The 11,307-nt window shown below is 47.9% G+C and overlaps 1 protein-coding gene across 2 annotated transcripts in view; it reads right to left on the bottom strand.

Annotated features, from left to right (window-relative positions):
• Positions 1–9,389, bottom strand: part of arhgap36 (Rho GTPase activating protein 36) — a 70,887-nt gene extending 61,498 nt beyond the window's left edge. For both annotated transcript variants that reach the window (XM_056300142.1, XM_056300141.1), the window contains exon 1: positions 9,009–9,389. The gene's annotated coding sequence lies outside the window, so the exon portion shown is untranslated. The remainder of the gene's footprint in view (positions 1–9,008) is intronic.
• Between the last annotated feature and the right edge of the window lie 1,918 nt (positions 9,390–11,307).

The following is an 11,307-nucleotide window of genomic DNA, read 5'->3' as shown; positions in this document are numbered from 1 at the left end:
TGAAACTCCTCACTGTCAGGTGAATAGAAGCAGCTGGTGACTCCACGTGTATCGGAGGAGGCATGTGGTAGTCTGCAGCCCTCCTCGGATTGGCAGAGGGGGTGGAGCGGCGACCAGGACGGCTCAGAAGAGTGGGGTAACTGGCCGGATACAATTGGGGAGAAAAAAGGGGGGGGGGAATCCAAAAGAAAAAAATCCATTTGCATGTCCACACAGCAAACCATGTCCTGTTAGGATTCAGCCATCCATCAGCTGGACCAATCAGAGCTGTGGATGGATCAGAGGCTGGAGGTCTTAGGTCGTGACCTCTGTGACGTGACCGCCAGCAGAACCGGTGTCATATCTGATTGCCTTGAGGCCTGCTTTTAATATCTACCACGCCAATCTGGGGCATCAGCAGACAGCTCTACCTCTGACCTCTTGTGCAACCTGCAGTTGTCTCTTAACCTCTCAACCCCGTGTCAGTCTGTGCGTCTCCCCTCAAGGGCCTCCTTTCTCATTCCCACATTTAGATAACAGGGGAGGCCGGTGTGGGAGGTTCGCGGTGACTCCTGGTTAATCCCGGCCTGTCTGTGTGGGGTTTGCATGTTCTTCCCATGTCCACCCGGTCTTCCTCCAGGTATTCTGGTCTTCCTCCCGCAGTCTGAGGGCATAAAGCCGGGGTGAGGTCTGAGACTGACTAAAAGGTGAGCTGGTGGGTGAAAATGAGTCCCGTGTATTTCGTATGCTGGGAAAATGCCCTGTCTAGGATTTATTGCCCCCATGGGCAGCTGGGATACGCTCAAGCCTCCAATTTATTATATAGATATATAAAACAGGGTCAAATGGCGACTGCTGAAATGTTGGCTATTCACGCATGCAATGATTTGTATATTTTGGGGGAAAAGAAAGAAAGAAATTCTCTCTCTGTCCCTCACCCTCCACACATCCATGGCTTAAAGGATTATGTTTATTTGTGTTACACTCCTCCACCACGTCTTGTTTTTAAAGGCATCAATCAGCTCTCTCTCTCTCTGTCTGTCCCGCTCTGTCTCTCTATCTCGCTCTTTGTCTCTCTCTGTCCTGCTCTCTCTCTCTCTCTATCTTGCTCTCTTTGTCTCTCTCTCTCTCTCTCTCTCTCTCTCTCTCTCTCTCTGTCTGTCCCGCTCTCTCTCTCTCTCTCTCTTTGTCTCTCTCTGTCTTGCTCTCTCTCTCTCTATCTTGCTCTGTCTCGCTCTCTCTGTCTCTCTCTGTCTCTCTCTCTGTGTGTGTCTCTCTGTCCTTCTCATGTTCTGTCCTCTCTGTCTCGCTCTCTGTCTCTCTGTCTTGCTCTCTCGCTGTCCTTCCCTCTCTGTCCTCTCTCTCCCTCTCTCTATCTCGCTCTCTGTCTCTCTCTCTTTCTGTGTTTCTCTGTCCTTCTCGCTCTCTGTCCTCTCTGTCTCGCTGTCCTTCTCTCTCTCCACCTCACTCTTTCTGTCTCCCTGTCTCGCTCTCTCTCTATCTGTCCTTCTCAGTCTCTCTCTGTCTCTGTCTCTCTGTGTGTCTCTCTCTGTCTTGGTCCCCCTCTCCTGTCCATATAATCCTGTGCAGGAGAGTTTACAGACGTGTTGTAATTTATGAGCTGCTGTCTGATGAAACGAACTCCAATTTTACTCTTTCTCGCTCCCTCCCTCTGTGTGTGTGTGTGTGTGTGTGTGTGTGTGTGTGTGTGTGTGTGTGTGTGTGTGTGTGTTTCTAGATTTCCAGTCATCTAGTTACTACCAGGAAATTGAACAATAGCAAACACATAATAAGAAACAAACCACACAGGAACGCAAACTAAAGGACAATGCAAAAAAAAAAAACACAAAAAGTTAAAACACCCACAAGATGGCTTGCAGGCACACACGCACACCAATGGGACACACACATGCCCACGTATACATATGGAAAGCTGTTGCATTAAAGTTTTCAAGCTAAACACGCAATACTTTCCAAACTGAGTACTAAGCTGCACTGCAAAGACACAAAAAGTCAGTCCACACTTTAACAACATCACACAAACAACATCACACCGACTCCCCGCCTCAGTTCATAGAGCTATTTCATTATAAGATGAGCTGAGGGGAAATTAGGCTTCTCCTCTTTAGCTCCTCGCCCCCGGCACTGTTAGTGTTTCCCTTTTCCCGGTAAGAGGAGGACTCGCACCACGGGTGGACAATTTTAAGAGGTCGTGCCTTGGGGACAGCTCTGCACGGATCTGTCACCATTCAACCAACAATTAATTAAGGGAGACACCGGGTCTGGAGGGAGACACCGGGTCTGGAGGGAGACGTGTGGGTCTGGAGAGAGACCTGTGGGTCTGGAGGGAGACGTGGGGGTCTGGAGAGAGACCTGTGGGTCTGGAGGGAGACCTATGGGTCTGGAGAGAGACCTGTGGCTCTGGAGAGAGACCTGTGGGTCTGGAGAGAGACCGGTGGGTCTGGAGGGAGATGTGGGGGTCTGGAGAGAGACCTGTGGGTCTGGAGGGAGACGTGGGGGTCTGGAGAGAGACCTGTGGGTCTGGAGGGAGACGTGGGGGTCTGGAGAGAGACCTGTGGGTCTGGAGGGAGACGTGGGGGTCTGGAGAGAGACCTGTGGGTTTGGAGAGAGACGTGGGGGTCTGGAGAGACACCTGTGGGTCTGGAGGGAGACGTGGGGGTCTGGAGAGAGACCTGTGGATCTGGAGGGAGACCTGTGGGGCCAAAGCCCAGGACGCTTGATCCTGTTGGCTGATCAGGGGAAATACCATTAGTGTACAGTCACATCACACAGAGGTGAGGTGAGGTGAGGTGAGGGGGGGGCACTAGAGAACGTGTGTGTGTGTGTGTGTGTGTGTGTTGTGTGCACGTGCGCGTGTGTGATGGTATGTTTGGTCACTGTTTTTTTATCCCCCCCCCCCCTTTTCTCCCCAATTGTACTTGGCCAATTACCCCTACTCTTCCGTGGCATCCTGGTCGCTGCTCCATCCCGGTCGCTGCCCCCCCCCCCCTTGATCCAGGGAGGGCTGCAGACTACCACATGCCTCCACCGATACACGTGGAGTCGCCAGCCGCTTCTATTCACCTGACAGTGAGGAGTTTCGCCAGGGGGACGTAGCGCATGGGAGGATCACGCTATCCCCCCCAATTCCCCCTCCCCCCTGAACAGGCGCACCGACCGACCAGAGGAGGCGCTAGTGCAGCGACCAGGACAAATACCCACATACGGCTGCCCACCCGCAGACACGGCCAACTGTGTCTGTAGAGACGCCCGACCAAGCCGGAGGCAACACAGGGATTCGAACCGGTGATGCCCTGGGCACTGTTTTTCTGACCCGTGCAGTCCTTACTGCTGGCTGTGACGCCGGCGATTTAGGAATTGTGGTTCATGATATATCTGAAGTAATAGCAAGAATTTCCGTTCTCGCTCAGTGCCGAAAATATGTTAAATGTTTCGGTGTGCATTGTGTGTGGGTGTGTGTGTGTGTGGGTGTGTGTGTGTGTGTGTGGATGTATGGTGTGTGTGAGTGTATATGGTATGAGGAAAAGCCGTTTTTAGCCCCTTGCCTGATATGGGTCCTGGTTCTAATAGCTACCAGATGCCTTCCAATCTTTTGTTTTACCCCCCCCCCCCCCTCTCTCTCTCTCGGCCCATTAGTGACATGAATGTGCTGCTCTTGCGACAACTGTTGTTTTCCTAATCAAGCCAAACCTTTTCATCCTGGTTCACGCTTGCTGCAGAAACAACACATGCTCGGCAGAGATTCATAGCTCAGCTTGCGTGTCATCAATCATGACGGGGCCGGCGACGAGGTAAAACACTCTTTTTTTCCTCCGAGTTTCGCCGAGAGGGGCCTTTCAACATGCATCACTCAGTCCCTCGTTAGAGCTGATACCAGGAAATCCTAACGACTCACCACATGTTTACCCTGAGATGTTTTTAATAATCTTGTGGTGCTCTGTGCATGGGAAGATTGATTGTTGGTTTGCGTAAAACCAGCTCAAGTTATGGCCTCTTATTCCCATTTGTGTTCAGGGTCCTCAAGTTAAACTGGGTTCAGGCTTGAGAGGGGTGAAAATGAAAACAAGGAAATTACAAAAAACTTTTAAAGTTGGACCAAAAGTTGGGGCGTCCAGGTGGTGTCCGTTGCCTACCAACACGGGGATCGCTGGTTCGAATCCCCTGTGTTACCTCCGGCTTGGTCGGGCGTCCCTACAGACACAATTGGCCGTGTCTGCGAGTGGGAGGCCGGATATGGGTATGTGTCCTGGTCGCTGCACTAGCGTCTCCTCTGGTCGGTTGAGGCGCCTGTTCGGGGGAACTGGGGGGAATAGCGTGATCCTCCCACACGCTAGACCCCCCTGGTGAAACTCCTCATTGTCAGGTGAAAAGAAGCGGCTGGCGACTCCACATGTATCGATGGAGCCTTCATACATGTGATCTTCTCACGCCTGAGCGAGGCAAACCGTGACACTGACACGTTGGACCGGCGGGTGTATTACATGCTTTGGTGTGATACTGGGCTGGGTGGGGGCATTTGGTAGTCTGCAGTCCTCCCCGGCTCGGCAGAGGGGGTGGAGCAGCGACCGGGACGGCTTGGGAAAATATGGTAATTGGCCAAGTACAATTGGGGAGCAAAAGGGGGAGAAAAAAAAACAAAGAAAAGTGGGACCAAAAGTGAAACACAATATCTTGTAACATTACTTGCTACGCTTTAATCATCAGGCACTTTGTATTGTCTCTTTCAACGGAAAAATACAAATGCAAAAGGTTGAATTCAATTTTTCTATCTTCCACTTTCCGTAAGAGCTCCCCTAATTCAGCTTCTCTGAGCTGATCTTTTTCTAATCCTCAGGAAGTCGCCAGAAACTATCGTTTACATACAGCCAATCAGATCAAATCATCAAACTATGAAACCCCGCTCACCCATACCGCCAACACTTGCTTTACTCGTGACTCAAATGTTAGCTCATGAAGATTAATGAGGACTAGAACACGCCCTCACACTTCTTATGACAGTTGAGAATAATTGTGGTATAAAAGTATGAAAAACACAATGTCAGTCATGTACATATACATAATTGCTGCTGTATGTTTTATCGTGTCGTCCTCAGATTTCACAGACACGAATAGTTAAATGTTAAATGTGAATAGCACAGAGTAAAAATGAACACGGTGCTTATTCAAGTCTCAAGTCCTCGCTCGTCTTGACTCAGCAGCAATAGTGCGTCCCAGCTATGAGACGGTGTGGCCTTGTTTCACAAGATTTGAAACGACCAGTTTCAATTCAGCTGCCGTCTGAATGGAAATATTGTGTCTTTCCGTTCACCGCTGCCCTCTTTAAAAAGACCGAGAAGAATGGACAGCCTCATTCAAATTCATACAAGGAAACATCACCACTCACCCTTGCATATTAAGTAACTTAGTGGCGTGCTAACACACACACACACACACACACACACAAGCAGTTTGCCATACACTCTTGAACGCATTAATGCACCATATAATGCACACTCGAATAGACTCAGTAGTGCTTACGCACAGATGCACAAGTAAGAAAGAAAGAAAGACAGACAGAAGGAAAGATAGGAGAATGAGTAAAAGGATGGATACATGAATAAAGGGATTAAAGGCAGGTAGCCAACACAGACAAAAAAGTAAACTAACAACTCAGGAAGAAACAGACAGACAAAAAGAGAGACAGTCAGGTCTAGTCAGCTTGACAAGATAAAAAGGTAGACGGACGAATAGACGCACGCACACACACACACACACACACACACACACACACACACACACACACACACACACACACACACACACACACACACACACACACAGTCACACAATACATGGACTCAAAACACAAACAGTGATGATGCTTGCACAAGCAGCAGTGTGTGTGTGGTGTGTGTATGTGTGTGTGTGTGGTGTAAGGGTATGTGTGTGTGTATGTCATCAGCCGTTTTATACATTTTTGTAAATTTATTAAAAATAAAAAATTGAAATATTGCATGTACATAAGTATTCACACCCTTTACTATGACACTCAAAATTGAGCTCAGGTTCAACCTGTTTCCACTGATCATCCTTGAGATGTTTCTACATCTTGATTGGAGTCCACCTGTAGTAAATTCAATGGATCGGACATGATTTGGAAAGGCACACACCTGTCTATATAAGGTCCCACTGTTGACAGTGCATGTCAGAGCAGAAACCAAGCCATGAAGTCAAAGGAATTGTCTGTGGACCTCCGAGACAGGATTGTATCGAGGCACAGATCTGGGGAAGGGTACAAAAAAATTTCTATAGCTTTGAAGGTCCCGAGGAACACAGTGGTCTCCATCATTCGTAAATGGAAGAAGTTTTGTTCCACCAGGACTCTTCCTAGAGCTGGCCACCCAGCCAAACTGAGCAATCAGGGGAGAAGGGCCTTGGTCAGGGAGGTGACCAAGAACCCGATGGTCACTCTGACAGAGCTCCAGCGTTCCTCTGTGGAGATGGGAGAACCTTCCAGAAGGACAACCATCTCTGCAGCACTCCACCAATCAGGCCTTTATGGTAGAGTGGCCAGACGGCAGCCTCTGCTCAGTAAAAGGCACATGACAGCCCGCTTGGAGTTTGCCAGAAAGCACCTAAAGGACTCTCAGACCATGAGAAACAAGATTCTCTGGTCTGATGAAACCAAGATTGAACTCTTTGGCCTGAATGCCAAATGTCACGTCTGGAGGAAACCAGGCACCTCTCATCACCTTGCTAATACCATCCCTACAGTGAAGCATGGTGGTGGCAGCATCATGCTGTGGGGATGTTTTTCAGCGGCAGGAACTGGGAGACTAGTCAGGATCGAGGGAAAGATGAATGGAGCAAAGTACAGAGATATCCTTGATGAAAACCTGCTCCAGAGTGCTCAGGACCTCAGACTGGGGCGAAGGTTTACCTTTCAACACGACAACGACCCTCAGCACACAGCCAAGATAACGAAGGAGTGGCTTCGGGACAAGTCTGTGAATGTCCTTGAGTGACCCAGCCAGAGCCCAGACTTGAACCCCATTGAACATCTCTGGAAAGACCTGAAAATAGCTGTGCAGCGATGCTCCCCATCTAACCTTACAGAGCTCAAGAGGATCTGCAGAGAAGAATGGGAGAAATACCCCAAATATAGGTGTGCCAAGCTTGTAGCTTCATACCCAAGAAGACTTGAGGCTGTAATCGCTGCCAAGGGTGCCTCGACCAAGTACTGAGTAAAGGGTGTGAATACTTATGTACATGCAATATTTCAGTTTTTTATTTTTAATAAATTTGCAAAAATTTCTATAAAACCTTCTTCGCTTTGTCATTATGGGGTATTGTGTGTAGATTGATGAGGAAAAAAAAGAATTTAATCCATTTTGGGATAAGGCTGTAACATAACAAAATGTGGGGAAAGTGAAGGGGTGTGAATACTTTCCGGATGCACTGTATGTGTGCTCAAGGTGAAGAAAATTCTTGTGTATTTTCACGCTGTTCGACGGGAGATTCGTCAATAGTGGCTTTCTGGAGGTCCTCATCCCGCTTCACAGGACTGCACAGGCATTCTTTGTAGCCACTGTGTACCGACCACGTGTAACGAGACTCGCCAGCCCTTGGCTAACGGGTCAGACCCTTTAGTCGACCGGTTAACGTAGTCGCCCATGGTGCGGGAGACCGGGGTTCGCGTCCCGGCTCCCCCCTCCCCCCACCCTGAACTCACTACATCGGTGTCGGAAGTGGGATGGTGAGGCCGTGAGGCCATCGGAAGCGCGTGCGCCCAGAGGCGCTGATGCCGAAGTCGCTAGTTTTCAAAGGGCTAAATTAATGGCGTCTGCAGGAGTACACACATATCTAATTTATAGAGATATGCGTCTTCCAAACAACATTCAAAGCACCAATTCACCAGTACTGTACAATAAAATAAAAAATTGATCACTCGGGGAAAGGAGGACCATTTATAAGATGAGGGTAGACGGAGTCTGATTGACTCAGTAATGCCCATTAATGTGTCTGTGAATGAGGGAATTTTACAGTAAAATATTACCTTTTAATTTCTATTTATGTCGGAACCCCCCTGCCCCACCCCTCACCATCATCATCATCCCCCGGACCCAATGAAGATTAAATTTTTTTTTTTTTTTGCATGTTGCCCAATTTCTTATTCATCAATAGCCGAGGATGTCCTGCACCTTTCCGCAGAATCCTTACTGGCACACAGGAAGTGATGTTTTTTACGTAATTATAGACCAGCCTCGATCTGACGTGTATATCATATTTCTGTGTCTTAAATTGAAGTCGAGTGCTCTGATATTTTGGTTATACCCAAAATAAAAACTTTAATAAGTCACAGTGTTAGAAGTCATGATCTACGACTGTTTTGTAACGTCTCTCAGGCAACAGCAAACTGAATTGTGGGAATCGTAGTCAACTAAAACAGCATGCCGCTTCGTTTACCGCCACCGGGTGAAAATTCCCTCATTTTGTTGATAATGGCTTATATTTCATCACAGCATTCAGTTTCATTCACTTCTCTATTCCTTGCTTCAGTTGTAACACACACACATACACTCTCTCTCTCTCAGAGAGAGAAAGAGAGAGACAAGAAATAGAGTTCATCAGGAGTTAAACAACATAGATCGCACAATAATCAGATTAAACACGGAACACATGACCAGAATTGATTTAGCTCTCTACCGCAGTGCCCCAGAGCAAATCAATTGTACTCAATTGTACACATTCTAGGTCAGCCATTGTAAGGAAGACAGGGATGCACTTTGGACATGTGTAGCACACATGCATTCACACACAAACACACATACAGTAAGATACACACTCAAATCAACACACTCAAATCAACACACACACACACACACACACACACACACACACACACCACACACACACACACCAGAATGATGTAGATTGAAGATTGTGGTTCAGACAGAATCATACATAATACAGATTTAAACCGACGGACACAAACATACACACACACACACACACATGCAGGTCTATACCTGTACACAGGGATTGACTTGCAGTTTAAATTCCGACAAGATTCACCACTGTGGTCAGCTCCAGTAGACTCCAAGGAAACGGCTTAAATTCTCTTATCCAGATATCAGGCGCTAACACATCCACAACACTGAGGCAGGCAGCAACTTAAGTATGCAGTCAAAATAGAGCAAGGGGGAGTGAGTGAGTGAGTGAGTGAGTGAGAGAGAGGCAGGGAGAGCGAGAGCACCAGTGGGCGAGTTAGATTAAGACAGCAAAGGAGTGACAGAGAGAACGAAGAAGTGTGGAAAAGAGAGGTAGACTGAAACCATGAGGTAGAGTTAGAGAGAGAGAGAGAGAGAGAGAGAGAGAGAGAGAGAGAGAGAGAGAGAGAGAGAGAGAGAGAGAGAGAGACCTAAAAGAAAAGGCAGGGAGTTAGATATGTTGACAGAGAGTGAGGGAGCTGGACAGAAGACAGAATAGAGGATTGGAGAGAGTTAGAGAGAGAGCGAGAGAGCGAGAGAGAGAGAGAGAGAGAGAGATCTGACTCTGCCATCTGTCTTTGCGTTTCGAGCAGTAAAACAGTAGTGTCTCAACCAGGCTCTTAGGGGATGGCTAATATAAACACCAGAGAGAGAGAGAGAGAGAGAGAGAGAGAGAGAGAGAGAGAGAGAGAGAGAGAGAGAGAGAGAGAGAGAGAGAGAGAGAGAGAGAGAGAGAGAGCGGTCAAGAGAGAGAGAGAGAGAGAGTAGGTGGAGAGAGAAGGGGAAGCAGAAGAAGGAGCAAGATGGAGTGAAGGAGGGATGACAAAAGAATGGAAGAGGCAAGGAAAGAAGGAAGGGGGTAAGGAGGTAGGGGGTAGAAGAGGAGAGAGAGAGAGAGAGAGAGAGAGAGAGAGAGAGCATATAAAACTGCATGGCGTGGTTTGGAAAGTGGTTGGCCGTAATGTAAAGTACACCATTTGTGGAAAATGAGCTAAAACATGCAATAACACCGGTATGCTCCTTTAATACACTAAACAAGAAGGAAGCAAAAAAAAAAAAAAATAGAGGAAAGAAAGAGAGATGGAGCGAGTGACAGATGGAGAGAGTAAAAAGAGAGTAAGAAAGAAAGAAAGAACAGGAAAAAGAGTTAAGGAATGAAGAAAAGAAACAGAGAGACAGACAGACATAGATAGATAGATAGATAGATAGATAGATAGATAGATAGATAGATAGATAGATAGATAGATAGATAGATAGATAGATAGATAGATGGCTAGAGTGAGAGAGAGAGGGAGACAGGAGGGAGGGACAGTAAAAGCGAGAGAGTGTTGTGGAAATGAAGGAGGAAAGGAAGGAAAGACGGCTGCGAACCCGGGTGAGGAGGATTAAAGGAGGATAACGGCTCTAAAAAAAGGACACAGACAAAGGAGAGAATGAGGGGAGGGAAGGAGAAGGTTAATGAGAGGAAGAGGGGAGAGGGATAAGAAGGAGACAGGGGGGGGTGAGTGTGTAAACTAAACCCACCCCCCTCCAAGGTTGTTTTAATGAAACATTTTCCTCTCTGTCCCTCTCCTTATCCCCCCCTCTGTCCCCAGGCCTCTATCAGGTCCTCTCCAGTGCTTTACTTCCTTCTTTTTCTTCCTCTTCTCTCTCTCCCTCTCTCTCTCTGACATCTTACCTCCAACTCTCTCAAATCTCACTAAGTCATCCCCAAGCAGGCGCGGCTCCTGTACATACACGGGTCCACACGGTAACAGTACTGAGCCGTGTGTGTCCAAGTATGGACCGAACGTCCACCTCGTCCGTGACGATATGATGAGAAACTCACTGTAATAACAGGACCACTATGAGCCCCCACCCCCACCCCCACCGAGAGCCGGTAGGGGTTTAGTGGTGAGGATTCGTTGGTTTGGTCGATGGATAGGAGGGCTTTATAGCCCAGAGGTCCTGAAGGATCGTCTCCCCTCGTACGACACACACACCTAGTGCCAAGGTGGTGCTGTGCCAACCACAGGACAACACTCCTTCATGAGAGAACCACGTCTCTCATCCACCCACTTGTGTTTGGGAATTACACACTTCCTTACAGGGGAACAAAAACCCTCCTTTGGAAACATTTAGGAGACACAGTGGACAGGGGAAAGTGCTCTACCAACCAGCACCAATCTCAGTTGCGCGCGCGCGCGCGCGTGTGTGTGTGTGTGTGTGTGTGTGTATGTTTATGTGTGTGTTGCTATAGTGATTCAGTAACAACACAATTCTATTGGAAAATTCCATTCCCTTCCCATGTAAAGTTGTGTGTGTGTCTGTGTGTGTGTGCGTGTGTGTGTCAGAACAG

This window comes from Lampris incognitus, chromosome 20, assembly GCF_029633865.1.
Source record: "Lampris incognitus isolate fLamInc1 chromosome 20, fLamInc1.hap2, whole genome shotgun sequence".
NCBI lineage: Eukaryota > Metazoa > Chordata > Actinopteri > Lampriformes > Lampridae > Lampris > Lampris incognitus.
The sequence above is the reverse complement of the archived record's forward strand: the minus strand, read 5'-3'. Positions and strand labels throughout refer to the sequence as shown.